The following is an 18,034-nucleotide window of genomic DNA, read 5'->3' as shown; positions in this document are numbered from 1 at the left end:
TTTGCTTTCTGAAATCCCTGGAAGGTAAATAATATGTGGTGAGAGACAGTCCCATCCAGCAGCAGCCCAATGAAGGAACCCCCTCCACAATGAGAAGGCCATACAGATAAGATGAAACAGAGGCTAGTTTACCATGCAAAATCCTGACAACAGCCTGCTTCTTATTTTACAGGAATAATACAGGCCTCTGATAGAAGTGGGAGAACAAGAGTTTCCTTTTTGGAGGCTCTAACAGGAATTTACAGTTTTAAAAGTATCAAAGTTGCCCAGTCATTAAAACCTGACAATGTTTAGAAGGAAACACTCATGAAATGGATTCCCATGAAAGTCACTTTCTGAAATGGGGAAACATTTAGTGTGGAAGTCATTGAGCCAGACCCCAAAAACCCAGTCTGATGATGAACATGGAAATCAGAAAAAGAAGTGGCAAGTCTGGAGGCCATATATCCCACCCTGCATCATGCCATTCCACTTTCATTTGGTTCCAGGTATGAAAGCCCTGAAATCGGAAGTTTTCCAGGATGGCCCCAATTTGCACTGCAAAGGTTCATTGCATATTGGCATATGTGTACCTGAACACTGGGATATGGTATGGACTGCTTGTGCAATTAAGGAAATGCTGCGATGAGTTGGAAGTACCTTCTGTGTCATTTGTCTTCATTTTTGTTGCAGGTGAATTTGTGGGACCCTGTCCACTCCTCACCACATTGTATCCTCACCCCATCTGAACTTATTACTGCTCACACTCTATGTCCCAGGATGAAATCTTACATCATGGCAGAGTGCCCCTTCATGATGTGAAGCACTGCTGGACTGACAACCGAATTGAAGGTAAATTCAAGGGGCCCCATGGACAGTACTGCTAGTGTCTCTACCTGGGTTGGCCACAGGACAATAAAACACTGGAAGATGTCTGTTTTTTTTTTTTTTTTTTTTTTTTTTTTTTTTTTTTTTTTTTTTGCATGATGTGCTCCTCTTCTTTCAGAAGAGTGGCTTTTTTTTTTTTTCTTTTCTCAGGGAGGTAATTTAATGCTGGTGGGTCGCAGCCCACTTCCCAACTCACAGTAAATTAATGATCCACAGATAAATAAAAAAAAAATTAAACCTTATAGCCCCAGAAGAGCCACACAGACAGGCCACCAAAAGGTCTGGAGACTCAAAAGAAGCATTGCGGTGTGTAGGCCACATTTCTATAAACACATTCCATTTACAGGAACATACACACACACACACACACACACACACATCCAACACTCACTACGTTCCCACAGAAAAACAGCCTGGAAACTCCTGAGGCTGTATAGTTCTACAGGAAGCCCCAACTGTGAGAGGGCAACTCCAGGGAATAGAGACGGGCTTTACCTAGAAATTACAGCGGGACAAATTTCAAAGAGACTTACCTCTACACAGTCTAGGCAGGCCTGAGGAATCTTGCAGATCCTTTTGGATCATTAGGGATTTTTTGGTTTATTCCTTAGGCTGAGCTTGATGTTTCTGCAGGCTGGCTCATGTCTGCCTTCTTCTAGGATCATGGGATAATCCCGTGGATCCCAGAGAAGACAGGAGATAGTACACCACGGACACACCTCCACAGAGGTCTCTTTCTCCACCAAACCGCAGGGACTTGTGCCTAGGCACTGATGGCATTCATTGTGATGGTAGCCAGAGCTCACAATCAGGCCTGGTTCTCTGAGACTGGCACATTCACATTCATGAGGCAGACTCTGGTGCCCGACCATCACAGCTGTCAGACTGCCTAAGCAGAGGAAAATGATACAGGCAGAGCTGCCCTGGTATTAGGAAAAAGACTGCCTGTGAAAACCCACAGAGGGACCCTAAAAGTATAGACCTTGAGAACGCGTTTTGAGACTGTGAGGTGGTTGTTGGAAACTGCTCCTCCAAACCCATTCCCAAAGCAGTCTGTGTGCAACAGTCAGAATACATAGGGATTGGAATATAGTCTGCTGTGTTGTTAAGCGTTTTTTGGACGATAGAATCATACCTGAGACCCCAGAGACAGGTGTCAGTGAAACACTTCTGGGCTCTTGCCCGCACTGCCTCCCTTCATCCTGGGCTTAGCAGAGACTCCCTGGGAAAGACAGGAACCACGTCAAAGGCAAGTCAAAGAGGGAGCAGCATTCTCACACCTTGGAGTGGCCTCTCAAGCATGCAGATGAGGTTGAGACAGTGCCTCAAGGCTGCGTTTTTGATGGCAAACCTAAAAAGGGTGTCCAGTGTTGCTGTTGAGGGACAATATGGAGTCCCTGAGAAAGCAAGGAAAAACCAAGTCTAGTCTGAGAGAACCATCTGCGTTGTGCTGGAAACAATGCTCAATGACTCCTTTCAGAGGACCAAAAAGCCTCATGCAAAGTACAAACAATCTCAGCCCCCATGAGACAACAACCCACAACCTGCAGCACAGCCTGTTTGCCCAAAGTCCCTTTTGCTCTCTGAAATCCCTGGCAGCTAAGTAATCTGTGGAGAAAGGCAGTCTCATCCAGCAACAGTTCAATGAAGAGCTCCTCCACAATAAGAAGGTCATGCAGATTAATGAAACAGAGGCTAAATTAGTCTCCAGGCAAAAGCCAGACAACTGCCTGATTCTCATCCTATAGGAATCATGCAGCCCCTGATAGAGTTGTGAGAACAAGAGTTTCCTTGTTGGTGGCCATAACAGGAATTTATGGTTTTAAAAGTATCAAAGTTGCCCATTTATTAAAAACTGTCAGTGTTTAGAAGGAAACACTCATACAATGGATTCCCATGAGGGTTATTCTCTATGAACTTGGATACATTTAGTGTGGAAGTAGTTGAGCCAGGCTCAGGAAATCCTAGGCTAATGAGGAACATGGAAGTCAAGAAAATAAGAGGCAAGTGTGTAGGCCACATACTACCCGGGATCAATTCATCCTACTCTTTTTGGCTTCAGATACAAAAGCCCTCAAATTCATAGTTTGCCAGGGTGGCATGAATTTGCACTCCAAATATTCCTTTTGACAAGAACTGCTCAGTGGTATAGACCCTAACCCAGTAGCACTAGAGAAATTAAGATAAAGAAACAGAAATAGGCTGCAAAGTGGGAATCAGTGGACCAACGGCCTTCAGAACTGAGAACCTCTAACAGAGTTTGACCCACATATGTATTGACAGCAAGTCAGTGGTAGGCATTGTTTCTATGGATTGTAGATTAGGTAAAGGTATTCCTTATGGGAAACAAAGAGACAGGCTTTGGATTATTATCTGCATAAGAAACATGTCCTTAAGGCGCAGATCACTCATGCTATTGTCTGTGGTTTAGGAACACCTTGAGCAGTTTTCTGTCCTGGGTTGGCCAGGTGTTTCTTGCCCTCATTCCATTAAACCAACAACCTCCAGAGTGGGTGTCATAGCCATCACAAGCATGTAACAGTGTTTTAGAGATTTTGTTTATGGCCAGTTTCTCATGACCTGTTTATGGCCAGGCTTGGGACTTGTTTCCAGCACGTGCTTTTTCTTGCTTTTGAAGGGCAACAAAAGCAAAGGCAGCTTTATCAAGGTGAGTTGCTTCTCACAGGAGTCAAGATCTGCATCTGTACTGCACAAAGATGAACAATACAGATTAATAGTAGAATTATCATAGAAATCACAAAGCCTCCAATTGTATTTATTCATTTCAAAGGATTTATGACTGCCAATCCATCTGCAGCACTGTCAAGCATTTGAGTTCCTGGCATTTAGATCAGGTATGCCTGGGATGCTTTAAATGTTTGTTCTTTTAATTTTGCAACATCCGAAGACAATTTGCAGAGTGTCTTTCTAGATGCTTTTTTATTATTTCCCATTCACACTCTGATTCATTATGAGGGTGAGGAGTGATACAAATTCAGAAGTATTCCAGTCACCTGTTAGCTGCATTCTATATTCCAAACTAGCTACTCGATCTCCCAGCTACATTACAGTTTGTCAGAGATCACTGATTTGATTAAATATCTTTTTATTTTAGTTTGACAGTTTCATAGCAGAAGAGAATTCTTTTGTCATTTATGTACAAAACCTGCTGTCTGCACTGATGAACATAGAAAAACTCCAGCTGCTGCAGCAGTAGCTATGACAACAATCAGTTCCACAACAATCAAGATTAAAGTAGTGAGGAAATGTCAAGACCTTCTCAGAATTTTTTAAATAATTTCAGTAATAATACGTACAGAGGGACAGGCTTCCCAAGGATAGTTAAACTTCACCGGTTACCATACTGCTTCTCAAGCTCTCACTACTAGGAGAGAATGGTTAGTCTTAAATGAGAAAGAGTTAATACAAGAGAACAATCTACATTCCTGGCAAGATATATGATAATTAGGAGGTCAAACTTTAGATAGCCCATTATCGATAGGAGTGAACAGAACTTTGATTCCAAATTGTATTGTTTTTTAACAAGTTCTAAAATGTAATTAGGATTATATTATGATGGCATAGTATTTAGCCCAAGATTGGGTGTCACTTGCTGAGACCAGCTCAGTCTTGGAGACACAAACCAAGCAGTGCTAGAGGAATAAAGACACAGACACAGAAATAGAGTTCAAAATGGGATCAGGGGATAACCGCCTTAACAGCTGAGAGCCTGGAACAAAGTTTGATCCACCTATTTATTGACAGTAGGCCCATGATAAACATCATTTCTGCAGTTAATAGATTAACTAGAAGTATTTTTTACAAAGAAGAAAGGGACATGCTCTAGCTTGTTATCTGCAGTAGAAGCATGTCCTTAAGGCACAGATCACTCATGCCATTGTTTGTGATTTAGAAACACCTTAAGCAGTTTTCTACTCTGGGTGGGCCAAATATTACTTGCCCTCATTCTGGTAAACCAGCAACTTCCAGCACAGGCATCATAGCAATCACAAGCATGTCACAGTGATGCAGAGATCTTATTTATGGCCAGTTTGTCCTGGTCTCTTCGAGGCCAGTCTTGGGGTGTGTTCCCAGCAGTTCTTAACAATTGCCCTACTGTGATTTTTAGATAGACTCCACTTGTTTCCCACGGTTACTCTCTCTACCAGGTGGGGCTTCCTGCAGAACCACACTACCTCAGAAGCTACCGGGCTGTTTGCTTATCAGGTAGTGTATGAGTGTTAGATGTCTCTGTGTGTATGTGGCATTGTGTGTGTGTATTTATGTGTGTGTGCCTGTAAGTGGAGTCTGCTTAAAGCAATATGGCTGATGCACTTCAGCACTTGTTTTTTCTCAGTCTCTCAACCTTTTGGTGGCTTGCCTGTGTGGCTTTCCTTGGGCTGCAGAACTGCATGTTTTTTAATTTTCTGTGGATCGTAAATCTGCAGTGAATTGGTAGGCAGGCTGAGATGCACTGGTGTGCAACTTACCTTCCCCAGCAAAAACAAAAAACAAAAAACAAAAAACAAAAAAAAAAAAACCTCACAGTGTTTCATTGTTTTGTGGTCAGTCCAGAGAAAGACACTAGCAGTCCTGTCCACACGGCCCCTTGCCTAGGGTTTCATGGGTCTGGTTCAATGTCTTCCACCCTAAACGTTTCCCAGTTCACAGAGGAAGACCCTCATGGGAATCCATTGCAAGAGTTTTTTCTTCTAAACAGTGTCATGTTTTAATGACTGGGCAACTTTGATAGTTTTAAAACTGTAAATCCCCATTACAGCTGCCAACAACAACAACAAAAAACTATTCTTCTCCCACTTCTATTGGAGGACTGCATGATTCCTGTAGGATGAGAAGCCGACAGTAGTATCTGGATTTTGCCTGGTAATCTAGCCTCTGTTTCGTATCATCTGCATGGTCTTCTCATTGTTGAGGGGCTCTTCACTGTGCTATTGCTGGATGGCACTGCCTCTCACCACAGATTATTTAGCTACCAGGGATTTCAAAGAGCAAAAGGGCCTTCGGGTAAGCTGGCTGTACTCTCAGTTGTGGGTGGTTGTCTTGTCGTGGGTACTGAGGTTTTTGCATTTTGTAGCAGGCTTTTGGGTCTTCTGACAGAAATCATTGAATATTTCTTGGACTCAAACACAAGGCAGCTTGCTTTCTCAGGTGAGTCCTCATTTTTCTTTGCTTTCACGGGGAATCCACAGTGGCCCTAAGCACTACCACTGGATGCCATTTTCAGGCTTGCATTGCCACAGATGACCTCTGTATCATTGGTTCAATCTCATCTACACCCGTGAGAGGTCAGTCCTAGGTGTGGAAACACTGCTCCACCTAGGACTTGCCTTTGTCTTGGTTCCTGCATTTCCCAGAGAGCCCCTGTGAGGCAAAGGATGAAAGGAAGCAGTGATGTCAACAGCCTGGCCATATTTCACTGACACCCACCTCTGGGTCTCAGGTATGATTCTGTTACCCAAAGAACCCTCAACTACACACCGGACTATATTCCAATCCCCATGGGATGTGATTCTTGCACACAGCCTCTTTCAGGAATGGAGTCAGAAGAGCATTTCCCAGAGACCACCTCACAGTTATGAAACGCCTCCTCCTCCAGTGGGACCCCACCACAGTGACAGTCCGAAGGACACTGAAGTTGAGATTTTAGGGTCCCACAGTGGGTTTTGGCAGGCAGCCATTTTCCCCATAACAGGCCGGCTCTGCCTGTACCATTTTCCTCTGCTGAGACAGGCTGACAGCTCTGAGCACCTGGTGCATGAGCCTGCCTCTGGAATGTGCATGGGCTATTCTCAGGTCACAAGGCCTGATTATGAACTTTGGCTATTGTCACAATGATGTCACAGTTGCCTAGCGACATGTCACATCAGCTTGGTGGAAAAGGAGACCACCTTGTAGGTGCGTCAGCAGTGTACTATCACCTGTGGGATCCATGGGATAGTTCCATTATCCTAGGAGAGAGCAAACATGAGCCAGCCTGAAGAAATGTCAAGCACTGTCCCAGGAATAAACCATGAAATCTATAAGGATCCAAAAGGATCTGCAGAATTTCTGAGGCTGCCTAGATATTGTAGGGGTGGGTCTTTTTTAAAACTTGCCTCACTGTGATTTCTAGGTACAGAACGCCTGTGTTTCCCAGGGTTGCTCTCTCCCAGGTGGGGCTTCCTGCAGAACCACATAGTCCCAGGAGCTGCTGGGCTGTGTTTCTGTGGGAGTGTTGTGAGAGTTGGCTGTCTGCATGCGTGTGTGGCAATGTGTGTTTGTGTGTGTGAGCCTGTAAGTGGAGTATGCTTAAAGGAATGTGGCTAATGAACTTTAGCACTTCTTTTTCTTGAGTCTCCCAGTCTTTTGGCAGACTGTCTGTGTGGTTCTGCTTGGGCTGGGGACTCTGTGTTCTTTATTTTTCTGTGGATCATGAATCTACAGTGAATTGGGAGGCAGGCATCCAATCACCTCCTCTTGCAACAACAACAACAACAACAACAGCAACAAAAAACAAAAAAACAAACCACTTTTCTAAAAAGAAGAGGAGCACACCACAGTAGAAAACAGAGATCTCTGAGGTTTCATTGTCCTGTGGCCAAACCAGGGAAAGACGCTAGCAATGTTGCCTGCAAGGCCCCTTGAGTTTACCTCAAATTCAGTTTCCAGTCAAGAACTTTCTTCATGTTCTGAGGGGGCACTCCTCCATCATCTTGGCATTTCATTTTGGAACATGAATGTGAGCAGCAGTAAGGTCAGCTAAGGGTGAGGATACAATCTGGTGAAGGGTGGATGGGGTCCCGCAACTTCACCTGCAAAAAAATGAAGACTGATGACACAGAAGGTGTTTCCAACTCCAACCCCGCATTTCCTTAATTGCACAAGCCGTCCACATCATGGCCCAGGGTTCAGGTGGGAGTACTCCAATGTCATGGTGCTGGGAACAGGTCCCAAGCCTGGTCATAAACAGACCAGCAGAAAGTGGCCATAAAAAAATATCTGCAACACTGTGATATGCTCGTTATGGCTATGACACACACTCTGGAGATTGTTGGTTTACCAGAATGAGGGCAAGGAACACCTGGCTCACCCAGGGTGGAAAACCACTCAAGGCATTCCTAAACCACAAACAATAGTATGAGTGATCTGTGACCTAAGAACATTTTTGTGCTGCAAATAACAAGCCAAAGCTTCTCTTTCTGTTTCCCATTAGGAATGCTTTTAGCTAATCTATAATCTATAGAAACAATGCTTATCACTGACTTGATGTCAATAAATGTGTGGGTCAAACTCTGTTTCAGGCTCTCTGATCTGAAGGCTGTTAGCTTCCTGATATTCACATTGCACTCTATTTCTGTGTCTGTGTCTTTGTTCCTCTAGTGCTGCTGGGTTAGGGTCTCTGTGACCAAGCTGGTCTCGGCAAGTGGTGCCCAAATGTAGGGCTCAAAGCTGGGTCAGAGAGTCACCAGAAGAAAAGTTGGAGAATGTGGAACTATACTGGAAGACACTCTGCTTTTAAGCAATCCCTGTGGTGAGTAAGAAGGAGAGCTTGGAAGCATCAGAGTAACAATGGGAAATTGGGAAAAGGGTCGAGCAAGCATGAGGTTTATTTGAGTCTGCTTCGGCAGCTCCTTAGAAAAGGAGAAGTGAAGATTATCAGTAACTGACACATGCAGCTTTTTAGTGTGGTAGAGAAATATTGCCCCTGGTTTCCAGACCAAGGAACTATGAATGTAGAGTTTTGGGAAAATATAGGTAGTGCATTGAAAAAGGCATATAAGGATGGTGCTGAAGATATTCCTATACCTGTCTTGTCAGTGTGGGCTCTGGTTCATTACACCTTGGAGCCTTTTCACATAGACAATGAGGAGGAAGAATCAGAGGAAGGAGAGTAAGAGGGAGAGTTTTGTTCTTACCCCTCTGCAACCTCATTATTTTCAAGAAAATGAGTGGGCTGATCCTTCAGCTATTTCTTTTCCATAGGACACTCTATAAAAAACTGTTGCCACTTTGACTGTTAGAGCAGTCCCTAGTGTGATTGCTCAGTTCTATTCAGGCAGGAATCCAACAAGCTAGATGAGACGGTGATATGGATTCTTGGCAGTTCTCTATTACAACCACCGAATACAACCCCCCAATCAACAGGGAAGTTTTATAGCTATATTTGAGTATTTTTCTTTTAAAATACTTAAAGAATTTAAATAAGCTGTTAATCAATATGGACCAGGTTCTCCTCTGGTAATAGAAATTTTAAAGAATGTTGCTGTCACGAGTTAGATGATTCCTACAGACTGGGATACTTTTACTTGAGCTTGTCTGTCTGCTGCTCAGTTCTTACAATTTAAAACTTAATGGGCAGATGAATCTTCCATTCAGGCTGCTTGCAATGTCCAGGCCCAACCTCAAATTAATATAACTGCACACGGTCTTTTGGGGGTCAGAGACTGGGTTGGTTTAGATGCACAAGTGGTCATGCAAGGTTATGTCATAGAGCAGCTTAGAGGAGTGTGTATTAGAGCTTGAGAATAAAATCACTTCAGGAGAAGAACAATATCCTTACTTTATTGCTGCCAAACAGGGCCAAAATAACCTTATGCAGATTTTGTAGCTCGGTTACAAGAGTCTCTTAAATTTGTTGGCACAAGCCATGGCAGGACTGAGAGTGGGAAAAGGAAATACTCCATTACCTGTGGCTTGTTTTAATTGTAGAAAGCATGGCCATACGAAAAATAATGTGGAAAAAAAATCAGTGTATCAGGCCACTTGTTGAGGGAAAAAAGAAAAGTGCCGAGTCTGAAATATGTCCAAAATGCAAAAAAAAAAAAAGAAAAAAAAAAAAGGAATATACTGGACTAATCAGTGTCATTCTAAGTTTGCTAAAGATGGGCACCCAATTTTGGGAAATGCCATGAGGGGCCCATCCCGGGCCCCATTCCAAAGCAAGGGCAATTCTGGCTCCGGTCACTCTCTCACCCCTGTACAATGTCTGTCCCATGCCACAGCCAGTAGTGCCACAACAAATTTATTCTGCGCAAAGGCTGTGAGGCTTCTGTCTGGAGCATTGAGCCATGGTGTGGACTGCTTTTGCAATTAAGGGAATGCAGGGATGGAGGTGGAAGCACCTTTTGTGTCATGTCTTCAATTTTTTTTTTTTTTTTTTTGCAGGTGAAGTTGCAGGACCAATCCACCCCTCACTAGATAATATTTTTACTCTTATCTGACCTTATTGCTGCTCACACTTTATGTCCCAGGATGGAAAGATGATGGAGGAGTGCCCCCTTATAATAGGAAGCACCTGCTTGACTGGAAACCAAATTCGAGGTAAATTCAAGGGGCTGTGTGGACAGGACTGCTAGTGTCTTTCTCTGGATTGATCACAAAACAATGAAACACTGTGAGCTGTCTTTTTTTTTTTTTTTTTTTTTTTTGAGTGGTGTGCATCTCTCCTTCTAGAAGAGTGGCTTTTTTTTTTTTTTTTTTTTTTTCTGCTGGGGAAGGTAAGTTGCACACCAGTGCATCTCAGCCTGCCTACCAATTCACTGCAGATTTACGATCCACAGAAAATTAAAAAACATGCAGTTCTGCAGCCCAAGGAAAGCCACACAGGCAAGCCACCAAAAGGTTGAGAGACTGAGAAAAAACAAGTGCTGAAGTGCATCAGCCATATTGCTTTAAGCAGACTCCACTTACAGGCACACACACATAAATACACACACACAATGCCACATACACACAGAGACATCTAACACTCATACACTACCTGATAAGCAAACAGCCCGGTAGCTTCTGAGGTAGTGTGGTTCTGCAGGAAGCCCCACCTGGTAGAGAGAGTAACCGTGGGAAACAAGTGGAGTCTATCTAAAAATCACAGTAGGGCAATTGTTAAGAACTGCTGGGAACACACCCCAAGACTGGCCTCGAAGAGACCAGGACAAACTGGCCATAAATAAGATCTCTGCATCACTGTGACATGCTTGTGATTGCTATGATGCCTGTGCTGGAAGTTGCTGGTTTACCAGAATGAGGGCAAGTAATATTTGGCCCACCCAGAGTAGAAAACTGCTTAAGGTGTTTCTAAATCACAAACAATGGCATGAGTGATCTGTGCCTTAAGGACATGCTTCTACTGCAGATAACAAGCTAGAGCATGTCCCTTTCTTCTTTGTAAAAAATACTTCTAGTTAATCTATTAACTGCAGAAATGATGTTTATCATGGGCCTACTGTCAATAAATAGGTGGATCAAACTTTGTTCCAGGCTCTCAGCTGTTAAGGCGGTTATCCCCTGATCCCATTTTGAACTCTATTTCTGTGTCTGTGTCTTTATTCCTCTAGCACTGCTTGGTTTGTGTCTCCAAGACTGAGCTGGTCTCAGCAAGTGACACCCAACCTTGGACTAAATACCGGGTCCAGCATTCACTGGAATGATGGTTGGAGCATATGGAACTTTGTCGCAGTTTTCATACTTTTAAAAAATCAGGCCGGGCGCGGTGGCTCACGCCTGTAATCCCAGCACTTTGGGAGGCCGAGGTGGGCGGATCACGAGGTCAGGAGATCGAGACCATCCTGGCTAACACGGTGAAACCCCATCTCTACTAAAAATGCAAAAAATTAGCCGGGCGAGGCGGCGGGCGCCTGTAGTCCCAGCTATTCGGGAGGCTGAGGCAGGAGAATGGCGTGAACCCGGGAGGCGGAGCTTGCAGTGAGCCAAGATCGCGCCATTGCACTCCAGCCTGGGCGACTAAGCGAGACTCTGTCTCAAAAAAAAAAAAAAAAAAAAAATCAGGTAAATGGAGAATGTTAACTGAATTAAGGACCATTAATTCAGTTATACAATCTATGGAGGCATTACAGCCAGGACTGCCTTCTCCTCCTATAATCCAGAAAATTGGCCTTTAATAGTCATAGATTTAAAAGACTTTTTTTTTTTTAAACTATTTCTTTAGCTAAGCAGAACTGTGAGAGTTTTGCATTTATGATTCCTGCAGTAAACAACCTGCACCCTGCTAAGTCTTTTCACTGGAAAGTGTTTCCACATGGCATGTAAAACAGTCCAACAATTTTCAAGATATACGTAGGGCAACCAATTGAAACTACTCATAAAATATTTTCACAGTGTTACATTACTTATTATATGGATGATATTTTTGTGCTCCCCCAGTCTGGAAATATTACTCCACTGTTATGATCTCTTGCAAATTTGGATTTTTCTTGCTGGTTTATTTATACCTCCTGACAAATTTCAGACTACTACTCCTTACTTCTATTTTCAGGCATTAGTAAATGACAAAACAATAGTCCACAGAAAGTAACCATACATAGGGATCAATTGAAAATATTGAATGACTTTCAGAAATTGCTAGGGGACATTAATTGGGTAGGATCTATTCTAGGCATTCCTACTTATGCCATGGGTAATCTGTTTTCTATCCTTAGAGGAGTTACTAGTCTCACAAGTCCTCAGCAATTAACAAAAAAAGCTGAGCCAGAGCTGCAGCTAATCAAAAGGAAAGTACACAAGGCCCAAATAAATAGAACAGATCCAGAAAAGACTCTAGATTTACTAATTTTTTCAACTCATCATTCAACTACTGGTGTTATTGTTTAAGAGAAAGATCTTGTAGAGTGGCTTTTCCTTCCACAAACTAATTCATGGATTTTGACTCATTATTTGGATTAAATCACTACTTTGATGGAAAATTGGAGAACTCAGATTGTTAAATTACATGGATATGATCCTGGAAAAATTATTCTCCCTCTCAAGAAGGCACAAATGCAGCAAGCTTTTATAAATAGTCTTACTTGGCAAACTCGTTTAGCTGACTTTGTGGGTATTCCCAATAACCATTTTCCTAAGATGAAACTGTTTCAATTTTTGAAATTAACTAATTGGATTATCCCTAAAATAACTAAATTCCCACCAATTGAAGGTGCTGAAAATGTCTTCACAGATGGGTCTAGTAATGGTTAAGCCTCTTATTCTGGATTGAAAGGCAAAGTTTTTCAAACATCCTGTACTTCAGCTCAAAAAGCAGAGTTTGCAGTTGTAATTGAGGTATTGACTGCTTTTAATGTTCCTATTAACGTGATTTCTGATTCTTCATATAGGGTTCATTTTACACAGTTAGTTAAAAATGCTCAGCTATGATTTCACACAAATGAACAACTGATAACTTTATTTACCCATTTGCAAACAGCAGTTAGGAGTAAAACGCACCCTTTTTACATCATTCACATTAGGGATCATACACCTCTTCCAGTACCTATGACTGCAGAGAATCAAACGACTTATCACCTAGTTGCTACTGCAATATGTAATGTTATACATTTTTGCAATTTAACTCAAGTTAATGCCTCTGGTTTCAAACACAAATAAAGCATCACCTGGAAAAATCTAAAGCTAGCAATGCCCCACTTGTGAAATGTTCACTCCTTGTTTTTTACAGGGGGAGTTAATCCTTGAGGATTAGAACGTAATTCCCCTTGGCAAATGAATGTCACACATGTTCCCTTGTTTGGGAGTCTAGCTTATGTACATGTATGTGTGGACAAGTTTTCTCACTTTGTCTGGGCTACAATGCCAATCAGTAGAGCCTTCTGCCCTTGTTAAATGTCATGTTTTGCAATGTTTTGCCATGATGGGCATTCCAGTTTCTATTAAAACAGATAATGCCCCAAGCTATACTAGCCAAGCTCTAGCTACATTTTTCTCTATATGGAATATTAAACACATTACTGGTATCCCACAGTGAAAAAAATGAATCTCTCCCTAAAACAGTAGTTGCAAAAATAGAAAAGGGGAAACAGTGACTATAGTCCCACACATGCAAATAAATCTAGTATTATTAACTTTAATTTTTTTTAGCATGCCTAAAGGTTTGTTGTTATAGGCAGCTGAGCCACATTTACGGAAGGCAGCTGAAAAGGCAGAAGTGGAACAACAGGTTTGGTGAAAAGACCCAATAACAAAATGTTGGGAAACAGATAAAATAATAACATAGGGCAGAGGTTACGCTTATGTTTTCCAGGACTGGGTCAACAGCCAATTTTTGTGCCACAGAGACATCTAAAGACCTACTAAAAGCCAGATACCCAGGAAGAGGTTTTGGGAGGATCCTAAAGACCCACTGATGGCTGCATTTTCCACGTTGATTCTGAAGAGACCCGCAACTGTCAAGAGCAACACCCACTGAATGTAGACACCTACTTGGGGACAGATCAAGAAGTCACAGATGACAGAAGAAAACCTGAGACAGCAGCCAACCAGTCACAATGAGTAATTTAATGATAGCTATGACAGCAGTGATAGCCATTGCTCTGAGTATTCCTTTAGCAAGGGCTAACACAGAGGACAATTACACTTATTGGACATATTTACCTTTTACACCACTTGTACAACTTGTATCTTGGCTGGACATCTCAATTGAGGGACACACTAATAATAGATTTGGATTCCCAGTCCTGCAGATGACAGAGGCCCATCTTACCCACATGAGGAAGGAAATGTTAAGAATTTTTTAAAGGATTTGAACATTTGCCTATGTGTTTGGGAAAGATCAGTAGTTGCTTCCACCCTCGCTATCAATCTTGGCTGGCAATAACTCCTCTATGGCACAGTTACACTTGCTTTCTGGTCTCAGTATTTACTATAATGAATCTGCTCCTGTAATAGAGGTATATCACCCTCAGAAACCTATTTGTAAACAGGATTGGACCTGGTCAGAAAAAATAAATGTTCTTGTTTGGGAAGTTTGCATTGCAGGACAGGCAGAGGTGCTGCACAACTTTTCCTATGGAATCATTATTGATTATACCATAAGGGGTGCTTAGCATGAACTGCACCTCTCAGTCTGCATGCGATGGCCACACTATGTTCAGCTGGTCTGAACAAAATGATCAGATGGTAGAAATGATAAGAAGTATGGTAAGAGTTCCCATTATCTGGGAATATGGCAGTATAGTGGCACCTCAACCTCAAATGATAGGGCCCACTGTGGGAGCTAAACATAAGAATTTGTGGAAACTGTTAATGGGAAGGAAAGGAAGATTTGGGAAGGAAAATACACTATACCAACACAATATAATCCTAATTACATTTTAGAACTTGCTGAAAACCGAACAATTTGGATGCAAAGTTGTGTTCATCTTCCTCTTCTGGTGATAATGGGTGATCTAAAGTTTGACATCCTTAATTATCTTGTAACTTGCCAAGAATATAGATTGCTCTCTTTTGTGAACTATTCCTTGTTTAATACTAGCCAATTTATTCTAGTAGTACGAGCTTGAGAAGGAGTATGGTTACCGGTGAAGTTTTCCCATCCTTGGGAAGCCTCTCTCTCTGTACATACTATCACTAAAATTTTTCAGGTAGTCACGAGACACTCTCAGCATTTCATTGCTACTTTAACCTTGATTGTTATGAGACTGATTGCTGTCACAGCTACTGCAGCAGTAGTTGGAATTGTGCTACATTCATCAGTGCAGACAGCAGATCTTGTAAATGAATGGCAAAAGTATTCCACTCTGCTGTCTCAAGTTAAAATAGATCAAAAGATAGTTAATCAAATCAATGATCTCCAATAAACTGTAATGTAACTGGGAGATTGAGTAGCTAGTTTGGAATGTAGAATGCAGTTAACATGAGGCTTGAATATTTCTGACTTTCGTATCACTCCTCACACTTAAAGGAATCAGAGCATGAATGTGAAATAATAATAAAGCATCTAGAAGGACACTCTACAAACTGGTTTTTTTGATGTTGCAAAATTAAGAGAATTAATATTTAAAGCATCCCAGGCACACCTGACAATATTGCTAGCAAATGGAGTCTGTGAAGGAGCTGCAGATGGATTGCAATGTAAATCCTTTGAAATGGATAAAAACACTTGGAGGTTCTGTGATTTCTATGATGGTTGTGCTATTAATCTGTGTTGTTTGTCTTTGTGTAGTCTGCAGATATAGATCCTGACTCCTGTGAGAAGTAGCTCACCATGATAATGCCACCTTTGCTTTTATTGCCCTGCAAAAACAAAAGGGGGAACATGCTGGGAAGAGGCCCCAAGCCTGGCCATAAACAGGTGGTGAGAAGCAGGTCAGAAACGAGATCTCAGCAACACTGTGACATGCTCCTGATGGCTATCATGCCCATGCTGAAGGTTGCTGGTTTACCAAAATGAGAACAAGGAACTCCTGGCACATCCAGGGCAGAAAACCTCTCAAGGTGTTCCTAAACCACAAACAATTGTGTGAGTGACCTGTGTCTTAAGGACACATTCCTGCTGCAGATAACAAGCCAGAGCCTGTCCCTTTGTTCTCCAAAGAAATACTTTTAGTTAATCTGTAAACTGCAGAAATGATGTTTATGATGGGTTTACTGTCAATAAATTGGTGTGCCAAACTTTGTTCAAGGCTCTCAGTTCTAAAGGCCGTTATCACCCTGATCCCAATTTGCAATCTAATTCTGTGTCTGTTTCTATTTCTCCAGCACTTCTGAGTTAGTGTCCCCATGATTGAGCTAGTCTTAGCAAAGAAACCCACCCCTGCAAGGTCTAGGCAGTCTTGAGGAATCCTTCAGATCCTTTTGGATACTTAGAAATTTTGCAGTTTATTTCTGAAGCTTTGCTTGATATTTCTTCAGGCTGGCACATGTCTACCGTCTCCTAGGCTGATGAAATTATACTTCAGAGAAGGATCACACAGAGAAGACAGATGAGAGTCCATAGCCATCACACCTCCATGGAAGTCTCCTTCTCCACCAAGCCACAGTGACTTCTCACAAGGCAATGGTGACATTCATTGTGACACCAGCCAGAGTTCACAGCCAACTTTGGTGCATGTGGACTAGTGACACAGGCTCAGGTTCCCAGCTCTTAGAGCTGTCAGCCTGCCTAAGCAGAGAAAAATGGTACTGGCAGAGTGGGCCTAGTAATGGGAAAAATTCTGCCTGTGAAAACCTACTGCAGGATTGCAAAAACCTTGACCCCAGGCCCCTTTGGGCCATCTCTGTGGTTGTGTCACACTGGAGGGGATGGCATTTTGAGACTGTGAGGTGGTCACTGGAAATTGCTCTTCTGACTCCATTCCTGAAAAACAGTGTGGCAAGAATTGGGCCCCATGGTGATTGGAATATAATCTGGTGTATTATTGAGAATTCTTTGGATGATGGAAGCATGCCTGCGACCCCAGAGACAAATGTCGGTGAAAGATGGCCGGGCTCTTGACCTCACTGCCTTCCTTCATTCTGGGCTCTGCAGGAGCTCTATGGGAAAGATAGGAGACAAGACAAAGGCAAGTCCAAGGTGAAGCAATGTTCTCACACCATGGACTGTCCATTCATGGGTGCAGAGGAGGGTGCCAGTGTCTCAGAGGCTGTCTGTGATGATCATAAGCCCAAAAAGGGTGTCCAGTAGTGCTGTTGACCAGCACTGTGAATTTCCCATGAAAGCAAAGAAAAATCAAGGCTTGGCTGAGAGAGCAAGCTGCCTTGTACTAGAGTCCAAGCAATGTTCAATGATTCCTGTCAGAGAACAAAAAACCTCTGCAAAGTTCAAACAATCTCAGCCCCCAGGAGAAAACTACCCACAACCCGGAGCACAGAAAGCCTACCCAAAGTCTTTTTTGCTCTCTGAAATTCCTGGCAGCTAAATAATCTGTGGCAAGAGGCAGTCCCATCCAGCAACAGCCCAATGAAAAACATCTCCACAATGAGAAGGCTGTGCTGATGAAATGAAATAGAGGCTAGATTACCTGGCAAAAGCCAAGCGTGGCTGCCTGCTTCTCATCTTACAGAAATCACATTGAAAGTAGGAGAACAAGAGTTTCCTTGATGGTAGCTGTAATGGGAATTTATGGTTTTAAAAGTATCAAAGGTGCCCAGTCATTAAAATATGACAGTGTTTAGAAGGAAATATCCATGCAATTGATTCTCATAAAGGTCATTGTCTGTGAACTGGGAAAAGTTTAGTGTGGAAATCATTGAGCCAGACCCAAGAAAACCTATGCCGAAAAAGAACATGGAAGTCAGGAAAAGAAGAGGCAAGTATGCAGGCCACATACCACCCAGCATCAAACTATTCAACTCACATTTTCTTTTGGGTATGAAAAACCTCAAATCAACAGTTTGCCAGGATGACCCCCATTTGTACTCCAAATGTTTCTTGCACCTTGTA

General features: G+C 42.5%; 1 long non-coding RNA gene across 17 annotated transcripts in view; it reads left to right on the top strand.

Moving 5' to 3' along the window:
• LOC139360983 (uncharacterized) overlaps window positions 1–18,034 on the top strand; it is a 178,299-nt gene that overhangs the window by 141,976 nt on the left and 18,289 nt on the right. For 14 of the 17 annotated variants that reach the window (XR_011618557.1, XR_011618562.1, XR_011618564.1 and 11 more), the window contains 4 exons: window positions 489–831; window positions 5,037–5,094; window positions 8,248–8,398; window positions 10,033–10,188. This is a non-coding gene — a long non-coding RNA (uncharacterized lncRNA). The remainder of the gene's footprint in view (window positions 1–488; window positions 832–5,036; window positions 5,095–8,247; window positions 8,399–10,032; window positions 10,189–18,034) is intronic. The other 3 variants (XR_011618558.1, XR_011618560.1, XR_011618559.1) reach the window with 2 other exon arrangements.

Source organism: Macaca nemestrina, chromosome Y, assembly GCF_043159975.1.
Source record: "Macaca nemestrina isolate mMacNem1 chromosome Y, mMacNem.hap1, whole genome shotgun sequence".
NCBI lineage: Eukaryota > Metazoa > Chordata > Mammalia > Primates > Cercopithecidae > Macaca > Macaca nemestrina.
This window is presented reverse-complemented; position numbering and strand designations above follow the sequence as displayed.